Consider the following 14,210-nt stretch of genomic DNA (forward strand, 5'->3'; position numbering starts at 1 on the left):
GCGAGACGTCATGTGACGTCGCGGGTTTGACATGTCTGTAAGTAGAGTATAACAAAATTTTGAAAACCAAAGTTTCCTCATCCCCCTGAGGAAATATCAAAAGAATGAAAGCAGAGCTATCCCGAGTTATTTCTCATCCTTTCTTCTTTTCCTGGAATAAGCCTCCTTATCTGTACTTGTATTCCTTCTCCAAGGTTATCTTTGTATTCCTTTGCAGGATGGTGTCGGTTTGAGAAAACCTATCGTAGGAGTATGAAGAGTACAAAGTCAAGTAGATCCACATAAAAGACTTGATATTGTTAGGTTCACATCACAACAGTCATCAGTTCTGATGTTAGAAACTAGCCGTGAACTGAGTGGGTGCCAAATGTGAACAAGGAGTCTTAAGTGAGCTTTGGAAAACCATGGTGATCTCTCAACTGTTCTTCCCATTACATTGTGCAAATCTATTTTCTTAGTGTAGCAGAACTAGAAGAAGTTATTTAGAACAGGGGTCCTCCATCTTTCCGGCTCAGAGGACCGGCAGCAGTGGCAGCAGCAGTGAACAGGGGGAGGAGGGAATGGTTTTGTACATTTTGCCTGCCACTTGGGCAAATGGAGCTTTGCACATTTGCCCACCGCTTGTGCGATCCGGTTCCCAATGGGCCATGGATCAGTACTGGTCTGCAGACCGGGCGTTGGGGACCCCTGATTTAGAATGTTCTGAGTTCTAGTCTCTGCTCAGTTCAGAAATACAACTAAAAGCAATTCTGAAAAGTAGCTGCCCAGAGCCTACTTGAGCTCTTTCAAAAAAAAAAAAGATGAGCCTGCCCCTTTTGTTGTTCTACTACTGGATTGTTCTTCCCATTAAAACTTTTTTCTGAATATTATAGAATCTGCTTTCTTCTTACATAACATTACTACAGGTAGTCCTCCATTTACAACAGTTCACTTAATGACCGTTTGAAGTTACAACGGCACTGCTAAAAGTGACTTATGACCATTTTTCACACAAGACCATTGCAGCATCCCCTGGTCACGTGATTTACATTTGGATGCTTGACAACTGACTCACATTTATGACGGTTACAGTGTCCTGAGGTTATGTGGTCACCATTTGCAAGCTTCTGACAAGCGAAGTCAATGGGGAAACCAGATTCACTTAACAAGCATGTTACTAATTTAATAGCTGCAGTGATTCACTTAACAGAGTGGCAAGAAAAGTTGTAAAATGGGGAAAAACTCACTTAAGAATTTTGTCACTTAGCAACATACATTTTGGGCTAAATTATGGTCATAAGTTGAGAACTACTGTACTTAAAAGATGATAGAAAACATATTTGGATGCTTCCACTTTAAGTACCTGAAGTATTTGGCTATTACATCCCTTCCCAAGTCTTCTGTTTTTAATGGCTTTCCAGAATCTTTTCCCTGGTCTTTGCCTATAGAGCAGACATGTCAAACTCGCGACGTCACGTGACATCGCGCAACGTATCGGGACGGTTTTGCCATTGCCGGCAATGGGGTGGGCGCGGCTTCCGGATGACGCATCCGGCCTGTGAGCCGGCAGTTTGACACCCCTGCTATAATTTCCAGTCCAATTAATCATCCTCCTTCCTTTTCTAAGCCCATTCCAAATTCACTTGAATCCTTTTTGAACATGATACTCAGATACACAATATAGTACTTGTTGTTAGCTGCGAAGTCGTATCCGACCCATCGCGACCCTATGGACAACGTTCCTCCAGGCCTTCCTGTCCTCTACCATCTTCTGGCGTCCATTTAAGCTCACGCCTACTGCTTCAGTGACTCTATCCAGCCACCTCCTTCTCTGTCATCCCCTTCTTCTCTTGCCCTCAATCTTTCCCAGCATGAGGCTCTTCTCCAGTGAGTCCTTCCTTCTCATTCGGTGGCCAAAGTATTTGAGTTTTAGCTTCAGGATCTGGCCTTCTAAAGAGCAGTCAGGGTTGATCTCCTCTAGGACTGACCGGTTTGATCACCTTGCAGTCCAAGGGACTCGCAGGAGTCTTCTCCAGCACCATAGTTCAAAGGCCTCAATTCTTTGGCGCTCAGCCTTTCTTATGGTCCAGCTTTCACTGCCATACATTGCAACTGGGAAGACCAGTTGCAATGAATACAGTACTAGACAGAACAGAACTAGAACATTCCCTGCTGTCAAAGCGTACTCCTAGCGATATAGTCTAAAACCGTATTTATCTTTATTCTGCAGCCAAATCACACTGTTAATCAGACTGTCAGATGTTGAGTACTTATTGCTGGCATAATAACTTATTTTATTTTATTTTTTTATTTTAATTCCATTTATATCCCGCCCTTCTCCGAAGACTCAGGGTGGCTTACAAGCGTAGCAGTAGCCTTCATTCTATGTATATGCCTGCTTATTAGGGCTTTCACACACACACACACACACACCCAAGCGGCATTATTACAAAGTCAGCTTAATTGCCCCCAACAATCTGGGTCCTCATTTTACCTACCTCGGAAGGATGGAAGGCTGAGTCAACCTTGAGCCTGGTGGGATGCGAACCTGCACTAATGGCAGGCAGCTGGTGTTACTTAAGGAGGCATTAGCCCACTGCTCCACCAAGGCTCTTAACTTGTTGTGCATCTGAGGATTATGGCAAAAGAGGGAGAAATTCTGGAATGTTTGTGGCAGGGGAGGGGAAAATCAGTCAACTATATTTAAAGTTTAAAAAGCCCTGTTAAAGAGTACAGGAGCTGACCTCCTCCCACAATCCTGAAAAGACATGTCAGCAAAGAAAGAAAAACAACTGCTTGCAGTTGAAGAATTAAGAGTGACCATCATCACTCCAGTCGGCTGCAGAATCCTTTACCACTCTTTCCGCACCACCTCACACCCCACCCAATTTGTCTATCATCATGAGGCCAGAAATGCCATGGACTGTATATTACCCATCAGTGAAGTTGCCATGGTATCGTTTTGCTGCTTCTGGGTAACAGTGAACTCCCTATCCCACAATACACAGCTTGCTAGGCACTTAAGGGTTCCCTCTCACTTATTTTGCAACTAACAGCCATTCTCCTTTCATCCCAAATCATCACACAAGACTCTCGCAGCACCGTCATGCAGCTTCTTGCTGCATAAAAGGAAAGATCGCTGGGTTGCAGCGCTGAAGAAATTTCTTTTTTTATCTGAGGCCTGGAGTTAAAGTATAGACTGACATCTTAGGGAAACTGCGAACACACTGGCATCTCTTTCTTTTTCCCCTTCCGGGGAATCCCTAAACAACCAGAACTGGTGTGTTTTAAATGTTTCTGCTGCTTATGACTGAGGAGAAAAGCTTAAAGCTGTGCAGGTGGTATTTCTGAATCACCAAAGCCATGGTGGCTGGTAGAAAAGGCCTAAAATTTTGTAAGATGCACTGTATTCCCACAAGGATGCTTATCACATGCTGAATTTTGGCCTTTCGTGTTATCCCCTCCAAATACTACTTCTTTTTTTTTTAACAAGGAATAAAACCAGTACCTTCCAGTTGTGTTGGGACTTCAACTCCTATAATTCCATGGGAAAGTTGGCCAAATAATACGAAGCTGAGGAAGGATACTCTACTATATGGCCCGTGTGTCCTTTTATCAGACTGAGAGGGGTACATGGAAATAAGGTATGGCTTTGGGACTTGCTGATGTCTACTTCCATCTAGACCCATGAATCTGAAACTGATCCATCTGGTTCTAATTCAAAGAAAAATGGTAAGTGTCCCCTAGTTCATTCTAAAGGTAAAGGTAAAGGTAAAGGTTCCCCCGCACATGCGTGCTAGTTGTTTCCGACTCTAGGGGCCGGTGCTCATCTCCGTTTCACAGCCAAAGAGCCAGCGCTTGTCCGAGGACGTCTCCGTGGTCATGTGGCCAACATGACTAGATGCCAAAGGCGCACGGAACGCTGTTACCTTCCCACCAGAGTGGTCCCTATTTTTCTACTTGCATTTTTACGTGCTTTCGAACTGCTAGGTTGGCAGGAGCTGGGACGAGTAACAGGCGCTCACTCTGCTACGCGGCACTCGGGATTCGACCCGCCAAACTGCCGACCTTCTGATCGACAAGCTCAGCGTCCTATCCCACTGAGCCATCGCGTCCCTTAGTTCATTCTACTGAATGCCAAAAGAGAAACCAGCATGGAAAGCAAACAGAAAGGGTCACAGGGAATCAGCAGAAAAATATTACACTGAGAGTAATGATCATCCTGAACCCACTGCTTTCAGAAAAGCTGTTGAGCAGTTGGGTGGAATCTATATTTCCAACATGTTCCTCACCCACAGCCCAGCTGCTGTCCCACTATTAGCAGGCAGAGAATCTCTTTGACTCATGCTCTTATACTGAATTCCTGAAGCAATGAAAATCATGGAGACTGCCTTTGTCCAGTACAAGAGCACCCGCTTTCCAAGCAATGTTTAGTTCTTTACCTTTTGGATTAAAAGGAGCAAGTAGCAAAAGTGTGAGAAAAATTCCTGCTGGCTGACATGAAATGCATTCCCACCCCGCCCCCAGAAAACACAGTGCTCGAGAAATCTCACCACATGCTTCCACATCCACCAACACACAGGGGATTTGGGATTGGTCCTTGCCCAAAACCTGCCTAATTGGAGTATCTGGGTCTGTTTTGTTCTATGCAGAATTGGGGGGGAAGGGGGAGCAGCAGGGGAAATCTGAGGATACTAGCACATGGGGGAAGGGAGGCAAGAAAGGGAAGACTCTGAGAAGATAAGGGAGCAGGTAGACCAATAGAATAGGCCGTGCCACAATATCAATGGTAGGAAATGAAGCTGCTGGGAAGACTGGAAGGGCAGGTTGGGTGATGGGAAAGTGCCACTGGGAGACTGGCAGTGGCAGCAGTAGAGGAAACGGGGAGGAGGGAAGTGCTGTGATGAAAACAGCCTGGTGGCCTATGCTACACTGAGAGCTCTGGAGAGGAAAGGGGCAGACGTGCACCTGCCTTGTTCCACTTATCTCATCTGGATTTTGTTTCATTCATACCTCCAAATAACCCAAAATTCTGGATTTCAATCCTGTTGAACCACGGCTAACCTGAAACAATTCAGCAGAAACTTCAGAACATGCTGCTTTATTTTGAGATACAAAACCGAATTTGGGGCACGTTCCTTGTGCTGTGGAAAAGAAAGGTGAAGCTCCTTTAATTCTTCGCTAATTGCCATTTAAGCATGGCAATGTCTCTTCTCTGCCTTGTCCTCATGACTGCCTTAATTTTGCCTCCAGCCCATGAGTGAGTCTGCCTTAAATCATCCTCAACCATATTGGACTTGAAATAACATTTTCCATTTTCTTCCAACAATATCCAAAGAAAGCCTCAAGGAGCATATACTCTATTACAGTGGTGGCGAACCTATGGCACGTGTGCCAGAGGCGGCACTCAGAGCCCTCTGTGTGGGCACGCTCGCCATGCCCCGGAGATGGCAACCGTCCCTCTTCAAGCAGCCACCTGCTAACTCGCCAAGGTCCCAAGTGGCCAGATGCATCCCAGCATGGCTGGTTTCCCTCCCTCCCCCCATCCCGTCCCTCCTGGCCTTGCGTGCTCTCCTTTCCCACTGCATCGCCTCAACTGTCGGCCGGCCATCCAGCTCAGAGGCGGCTTCTTTGAACTGCTGGCGACGGGCTGCGGAGCCCCAGAGTGCACCGGTCGAGGGGCCAGCAGGCTGTGGCTGACGGACTCCGCCGGCCCCCATGCGCTTGCTGGTCTCTGAGTGCGCCATCACTGCTCTATTAGGTTCGCCATCACTGCTCTGTTAGGTTTCTTTACCTTTTAACTTGGAGAGAAGTGGTCTGAAATAGCAGCAATAGAAGCAGGATACAAAGAAGCACCAGGGACAAGAGACAGTTTTCTATTGAAAACTGACACAGGTGGAAAACAAGCAGTGGAGAAAAGGCCTACAATGGTAAATTGTGTTTGGATTATAATATTATGGATGCTTGGTAGAGACCTCAGGTGACATGTGATGTGGCTTGTAAAAACAAGCAACCAATCTCTGCGCTCTGAAAACAAGATGCAATGATGAAACTTTCTGCCGTATACCATATCTCTCTCTCCAACATGGCACCGATTTCCTTGGGGTGAAAAACTCAGTATCACCACCCACAGACTGAAGTGGTACGTACTTTAGCCAGGCCTCTCCGCTAGCACTTTTTCTTTTTCCAGGAGAAAGATTCCAGATATATCTGGTCTGGCTGCCAATAATGATAAAAATGCATTCAGAGCCTACTCAAAGGTATCATTTTTATCATAAATGTACCCCAAGCAGGAGTCACAGTATACAGTATGCAACAAAGATTCAAGATTTAGCAATTGTGGTACATACCACACATAACAAATATTTAGTGGCAAAGAAGGACTGTATTGTCCTTTGGAAAGTGTAGTTTTACAGCTCCCCACCTAACTTGCAAAAGATCTGTCTTTTATCAGAAGTACCTCAGGGATCATCTTGACACTTCCAAAGGATGTTAAGTACCTTGCAAGTTTTATTTTTTAAAAAATGTGCAATACATTGCTCTCACTTTTGTGTTAGAGCTATTTCCCCCTGGAAGATACAGGAGCTGCACTGGACCCACCCAAGGGCCAGGCATCCTGTTTCCAACTATGCCAAGTCAGGTGCCCTCCAAGAACCAAAGCAGGGCATGATCAAGTAGGGGAGGGGGCATCTGTTCAATAGGTGTTGTTGTTGTATGTTTACTCATTTAGGGGCAGGCTAGCAAAAGGGATCTCCCTGCTTACTCCTCTGCGATTGAGCTGTGCCAGACCAATTGACTCAGTAATGACTGAGGCCTCCGCACCTCCACCTAACCTTACCGGATCTTGCTTCCGGGTACTCAAAAGAGGAATGGGAAGGAGGGCGAAAAGGTATCTTTTCTGACTAATGCGGGGGGGGGGCCCTTCGTGCCGACACCGAGCCATCCTTCCATCGTCACCCAGAAACATAGTTCCAGAGCAAGGCATTCTCCCCTTCTCCAAACCCCGGGGAACTCAAGCGCCCCATTCTCAAATAGGCGGAGAAGCCGCAGGGATTCTCCTTTCCAGCACGCGGGCAAGGGGTAAAGACTGGGCAGCTCGGCTCTGCCTACCTGACCTGCAGAAGCACAGCTCAGATCTCGGGGCTTCGCTCCATCCAGCCGCGGCTACCGAGAGACCATCTGAGATGCCTGCGCGATGGGACACTTTTTCGGGCTTTGTGTGTGGGGTGTGTGTGTGTGTGTGTGTGTGTGGCGGGCAGCGCCCTTTCTAAGGCCAACTGCACCTCCGCCGGCTACGCCTCTCGCAGGAGCCCGGTCCGCCTCGCCAGGCTGTAAAAAGCACACCGTGGCACCACAACAAACCAACTCGGCAAGCCAAGGGAACGTCTGCGAATTACCGGCGCCGCGCAAAAGGCCGCACCGGTTAGAAAGGGGAGGGGGAAGAAGCCCCTTCGTCCTCCTGCCCCACCCACCTCGGCGGCTGGGTTTCTTCGGCGCGCGGCACCGCCCATGTGCCTGCTGCACGGGCATGGGCGATGCCCCTTTGCCCGCCCCTGCCGAGGGCTGTTCGGAGCCGCCTCAGCTCTCTATGTCACAAAGAGGTCGAACTTTCCATCCGCCGAGAAAACATTCGCTAAGCGAGCCGCCAAAGAGGGACCGCCTCGTCCCGCCTCCGCCCCTCCCTCCCTCCCGCAACACTGCAGCAGAAGACGGGAGCCTCTGAGCTTCCTCGCCCTCTTCGGCATGGGCCGGGGAAGGGACCATCCTCAAATTATCAACTCAATCGGAGGGAGAAAGAGAGAGGAAAAGGGTTTTTCCCTTGGCCGGGACGAGAGGGTATCCGCGGAGGGTCGCTCTTCTTGAAAAATGGCGAGCGGCTGGTCTCTACGGTAAAGTTCAAGCCGTTAGGCAGGGGGGAAAAAAGCTACTGAGAAAAGAAAGCGTCGCCGTCGGAATGCCCTGGTCTTACGGTTGCGAGGCGAACGGGCCGAGTTTGCACAGCGACGAGCTAGCCAGCCGTAGGTCGCCGAAAAATTGTGGGATTCCTTCCGATGCGATTGGTTTATGGTCTGTTGCGTCACGTGATCCTAAAAAAAATATGGACTGAGCGAGCCATGACTCAGAGAAACGGGATAAGTGATGGGAATCGCATCATCTATTTGCACCTGAGCTATTTTTGGCCACTAGGGCAGGGGTAGGCAACCATGGCTCTTTTATGACTCAGGGACTTCAACTCCCAGAATTCCTGAGCCAGCATAGCTGGCTCAGGAATTCTGGGAGTTAAAGTCCATGAGTCATAAAAGAGCCAAGGTTGCCTACCCTTGCACTAGGGCAGGCATGTCCAAAGTCCGGCCCGCGGGCCATTTGCGGCCCGCGGGGCGGATTAATATGGCCCTCGGACAGCCCTCCCTGCTCTATGTAAATGCGGCCCTCCCTTCTGAGAGGGCCCCGCCCAAACCTAGAAGACGAGCGGCGCAGGCGCGACGCCCCCAACCTCCACTGCAGAATCTGTCTCCTTCCCCTCATTGGGCTTTCATTCAGTTCACCGTCCATAGCCAGAAAATCAGCCTATCTCTGCCTCTCCCCCCCCCCACACACGATACTCTGCTTTTTCCACCCCCTGCGGGAGAAAGTTTTATGCTCCGTTAAGGACACAACTGGATGCTCATCTGTTCGTAAAAGAAATCGTGAGAACCACCATAAAAAAACACCCCCTCCCCCGAGAGAAAGAGAGAGGCTCACGTCGGCACTTGTTGCCCTTTGAAGATCAGACTGGAGAGGAGCCAAAACAGATTGTGAAGCTCAAGTGGATGCGAGTCCTTTTTATGCAGCCCGTTTAGTTTCGGTTTCTGCTTTGCACCGATTCCTGCAAGTCAGGCGTGTTCGGAAATCAGCCCAGGTTGCAAAAGGCGGCTTTTCTACCCAGAACCTTAACTCTAAATCCCACCCTGGATGCTTCAGGCAACTTCCAGAGGCCACCTGTGGAAACTCTGCAGCCTCTCTTAAAATGGGGCATTGCAAATCAAAACGGTTTCTGGTTTTATAAATACCCGCTGGTCGTCTGAATGGGGAGTTCTTTCTTTCTTTCTTTCTTTCTTTCTTTCTTTCTTTCTTTCTTTCTTTCTTTCTTTCTTTCTTTCTTTCTTTCTTTCTTTCTTTCTTTCTTTCCTTCCTTCCTTCCTTCCTTCTTTCTTTCTTTCTTTCTTTCCTTCCTTCCTTCCTTCTTTCTTTCTTTCTTTCTTTCTTTCTTTCTTTCTTTCTTTCTTTCTTTCCTTCCTTCCTTCCTTCCTTCCTTCCTTCCTTCCTTCTTTCTTTCTTTCTTTCTTTCTTTCTTTCTTTCTTTCTTTCTTTCTTTCTTTCTTTCTTTCTTTCTTTCTTTCTTTCTTTCTTTCTTTCCTTCCTTCCTTCCTTCCTTCCTTCCTTCCTTCCTTCCTTCCTTCCTTCTTTCTTTCTTTCTTTCTTTCTTTCTTTCTTTCTTTCTTTCTTTCTTTCTTTCTTTCTTTCTTTCTTTCTTTCTTTCTTTCTCTTCTTGATCTCTGAATGTTTCACATCCATTTCTGGCAGGGATCAAGTCAGTTGCCTGCACTTTTTTCAATTCCACTTTAGCTAAGTGATTGGCAACTTTTTCTCATGAAATTAGAAAGAGAGATTAGGTGGGATGTGACTAGATTCAGCCCTCCGTCCCCTACCTTTATTTTTTAAAAGTGACTTGTGGGGGGGGAAATGATGAATTCTGTAAGTTTCCAGATGATACACAACTGGATGGGTAAAATTCTAAATCAGATTCCACATTCAAAACCAACTTGAGAGGGTAGGAGAAAAGATGTTAATGTTTTGAATTGTTTTAATGGTTTTTACTGTTTTTTGTTTTAAAATGTTTTGAAGATTTTAATTGTAATACCAGTAAATGTTTTTGAATTGTGAGCCGCCCAGAGTTGTTTGCAGAGATGGAGAGGGCCGGCCTGGGAGGACTCGCTGCTACAACTGCATCAAGTTTGCGCTCTCGGCGTCCTCCAATTGTTCAAAGAATGTTCGGAAAAATGTTCGGCCCTCCAGCATGTTCACTTCATCCAATCTGGCCCTCTTTGAAAAAAGTTTGGACACCCCTGCACTAGGGCAAATGGTGGGGAGATGAGGAGGAGGAAATTTTTCTATGCCTGTCTCTTCTGGATTTGTAGTTAAATAATAATCTGTGTTCAGGAGGCACAGCCGACCACTTCTGTCTCACTCATTCTCCCTTTTCGAGTTGCAGTTTAAAGAGAAAGAAAGAAGGCTCTTCTTAGATCTCTTTACTGCTAGTTGGGCTAAGCCTGAGTCCCTAGTCTGCCTCCAAGGCTCCCTACACATTTATCGCTGATTGCAATGGGACATCCTGCTTCTTAATTACTCTGTATTCTTCCAACGGGGCGCGGTGGCTCAGTGGGTTAGGACGCTGAGCTTGTCGATCAGAAGGTCGGCAGTTTGGTGGGTCGAATCCCGAGTGCTGCGTAACAGAGTGAGCGCCTGTTACTCGTCCCAGCTTCTGCCAACCTAGCAGTTCAAAAGCACGTAAAAATGCAAGTAGAAAAATGGGGACCACTACCGTGGGAAGGTAACAGCGTTCCGTGCGCCTTTGGCGTCTAGTCATGCCGGCCACACGACCATGGAGACGTCCTCGGACAAGCGCTGGCTCTTTGGCTGTGAAATGTAGATGAGCACCGGCCCCTAGAGTCGGAAACGACTAGCACGCATGTGCGGGGGAACCTTTACCTTTACCTATTCTTCCAATGCTGGCCTATGTTCAGAAGCACATGCTCTAGTCTTGTCTAAAATGTCATTTGCCAAATTGAAATTACCTACAGTTAACTAGTAATATTCTTGCTTATCAGCAATGACTCTTCAAGGATTTGAACAGAAATGAAGGAGAAGAAGGAAGCAAGATAGACATATCGTTAAGGAGATCTGGAGAAGACAGGGGTTTTACACTTGCATGGGACTCCATGCACAGTATCCAATATTTACAGAGAAATCCCATTTTCTCTCTCTATATCTATTCATGCAATGCCCTTCTTCATGCTCCTATTGAGTGTGCTGATGCAAAGATATGGATGTATGAGTGGAGGAAGAGGCTGCTGTCTAGAGCCGTGTTTCTCAGCCTCTGCAGATTTAAGCTGTGTGGACTTTAACTCCCAGATTTCCCCAGTTTGTGCAAATACCATTCAAACGTTAAAGGCAGGATGTAATCTTTTTGTCTTGGTCATGGTACAATCCTTGGTGCGATTATCAAATTTCTACTACAGTAACACATGCACTTCTTGCTTAATGACAGGTGGTCTTCCAGCTGATTTTAGAAGTTGTCTGCCAAGAGATCTACCAGAAGCCCTCTGTCATATCTGTCTTGCAGATGCCTGTTGAAAAGACAGGAAGAAGGATCAGCGAAAGCATGAGGAGAAAAGAAAAATGAAGAAATAGCAAAATGAGAAAGAGAAGACATGGAGAGAGGAGGGGAGGGGTGCTTTGGTCTGTGCTTCCAGCACAGGGGGCTAGAACAAAGCTTTAGAGCTAAACCCCAAGGTGCTTTTCTCACAAGCAATTTGCCCCTGTCTCCTACTGCCGTAGGTTGCCCTCTGCCCATGAAATCCCCTAATATGCAACTTCCCCTGAATCTAACCAAGCCTCTCCTAACTCAAAGGATCTCATACAAGCAGATATTACAACCCACTCAATCAACTGGCTGATCCCAACAATGGGGATGTTTAGTCTTTGCATTCAGGATCTCCTAGACTACAGTACGTTGCCAGTTCACACTCACCCCTCCTATACAACAACCAACCATACAGTATCATAACACATGCCACATACTACATCAACCTTTACTTTCTACTTTCATGTGGGCCTCTGGGGAAGGCCCAAAATTAATGTTGTATATCTTAGGTTTTATTTTCTTTTAGGTGAATGGAATGTGATGGGATGAAGTAGAATATTTTCTATAGTCTATTCCAGGGCTCTTCAAACTTGGCCCTTTTATGACTTGTAGACTTCAACTCCCATAATTCCTCAGCCAGAATGCCTGGTTGAGGAATTCTGGGAATTGAAGTCCACAAGTCATAAAAGGGCCAGGTTTGAAGACACCTGGTCTATTCTATGGTGGTACAGTGGTTAAAGTGCAGTATTGCAGGCAAACTCTGCCCACAGCCTAGAGTTCAATCCTGTTGGGGCTCAAGGATGACTCAGCCTTTCATCCTTCTGAGGTTGATAAAATAAGGACCCAGACTGCTGGGGGCAATATGAAAATTATGCTGAAATTGTAAACCGCCCAGAGAGTGCTGTAAAGCAGTATCGGCTGGTATGTAAATCTAAGTGCTATTACTATTCTATTTTAAGTAAAAGTTGTAAGACTTTTGTTTTCAACTTTCTTTTGGTTAGGAAGTGAGATTGATTTCAACTGGCTTATACTTACTTGTCACTATTTACTATTCATCGTTGAGGGCCAATAGGAGCTGTAGTTACATATCTGAAGGATAGCAGGAGTAGGCAAGTATAAATTTTATTACTCTTGGTTAAATAATATTAGATATATTTTGTGAATGTTATATTGCTGATATACAAAAAAAATTAAAAGACCTGGGGGCTATTTTTGGATTAAAGAACATAGTAGCTAGGGCTTGAGGTTAGGAGATATGATGTTGTTTTATATTATTTTTATTTTAAAATAGTTAAAAGCATGAATTAATTTAAAATGTTTATAAAGCTGCCCCACTGACATAACTGTGAATCGAGGTTAATCTAGGTTAATTTGACCCTATGTCAAATTAACACCTTTCTCCAATAAACCAATATTGCAAATGAATTGTTGGTTACAATGCCAACATAAAATAAATCCATAAGCCAATGTATCAGCAAGATATAGCCAAAGCTCACCAATCATACACTCCGTCTCTCATTGTCCTGGCCCAACATCCTTGGAGGACAAGCTTTTATGTTTCCCAAGTGCCAAACAGGTTGGGAGCCAAGGAGAAAGGAAGTGGTGCTAAAAGACAGCTGGCACAACAGAAAGGGCTTGCCTTCTACATTCCATCAGATGTCTTAGCCTTAAGGAGGGGACCAGGAACATGTCCATCTTGTGAGAGCATGAGGGATGGGCAGAAAATAACTGAAAACAACCAGTTCCTGGGTTACATAGGATTTTGTAAGTGGTAAACAGAATGTTGAATTGTTCTAGATCTAGAAGTCTATTGGGAGACAGTGTACCACTAAGATTAGCGATGCTACATGAATGTCCGGTGGTGCAGCCATAATCACATGGCTGCATCTTGGGTCAACTGCAGCTTCCAGAGATCTTCAAGTGCATCCCTTTTGGCTGCACTAGTAACAGTGGGAGGTGATTAATTGTGAGTAACTAGGGGCAAACCAAGCCTTTGATTGTGTGGATCATAACAAACTGTGGCAAGTCCTTAAAGAGATGGGTGTACCAGACCATCTTATTTGTCTCTTGAGAAACCTATATGCGGGCCAAGAAGCAACAGTGAGAACTGGACACGGAACCACTGATTGGTTCAAAATTGGGAAAGGAGTCCGGCAAGGCTGTATACTGTCGCCTTGCCTATTTAACTTATATGCAGAGCACATCATGAGAAAGGCAGGGCTAGATGAATCAAAAGTTGGAATTAAGCTTGCTGGAAGAAATATCAATAACCTAAGATATGTAGATGATACCACTCTAATGGCAGAAAGTGAAGAGGAACTAAAGAGCCTCTTGTTGTGAGTGAAGAAGGAGAGTGCAAAACTTGGGTTGAAACTAAACATTAAGAAAACCAAGATCATGGCATCTGGCCTTCTCAATTCCTGGCAAATAGATAGGGAAGAAATGGAGGTAGTGACAGATTTTATTTTCCTGGGCTCCAAGATTACCGCAGACGGGGACTTCAGCCAAGAAATTAAAAGACGCTTGCTCCTGGGGTGGAAAGCCATGGCAAATCTAGACAGCACACTAAAAAGCAGAGACATCACCCTGCCAACAAAAGTTCGTATAGTCAAGGCTATGGTCTTCCCAGTTGCAATGTATGGCAGTGAAAGTTGGACCATAAGAAAGGCTGAGCGCCAAAGAATTGAGGCCTTTGAACTATGGTGCTGGAGAAGACTCCTGCGAGTCCCTTGGACTGCAAGGCGATCAAACCGGTCAGTCCTAGAGGAGATCAACCCTGACTGCTCTTTAGAAGGCCAGATTCTGAAGTTGAAACTCAAATACTTTG

The 14,210-nt window shown here is 46.0% G+C and overlaps 1 protein-coding gene across 9 annotated transcripts in view; it reads right to left on the reverse strand.

The window, feature by feature from the left end:
* Positions 1-7,510, reverse strand: part of TMEM63C (transmembrane protein 63C) — a 97,146-nt gene extending 89,636 nt beyond the window's left edge. For 4 of the 9 annotated variants that reach the window (XM_081313350.1, XM_081313358.1, XM_081313359.1 and 1 more), the window contains exon 1: positions 7,090-7,509. The gene's annotated coding sequence lies outside the window, so the exon portion shown is untranslated. Of the gene's footprint in view, positions 1-7,089 lie in introns of all 9 variants that reach the window. The other 5 variants (XM_081313360.1, XM_081313351.1, XM_081313356.1 and 2 more) reach the window with 3 other exon arrangements.
* Positions 7,511-14,210: the final 6,700 nt, after the last annotated feature.

This window comes from Vipera berus, assembly GCF_964194415.1.
Source record: "Vipera berus genome assembly, chromosome: 1".
In the NCBI taxonomy this organism is placed as follows: Eukaryota; Metazoa; Chordata; class Lepidosauria; order Squamata; family Viperidae; genus Vipera; species Vipera berus.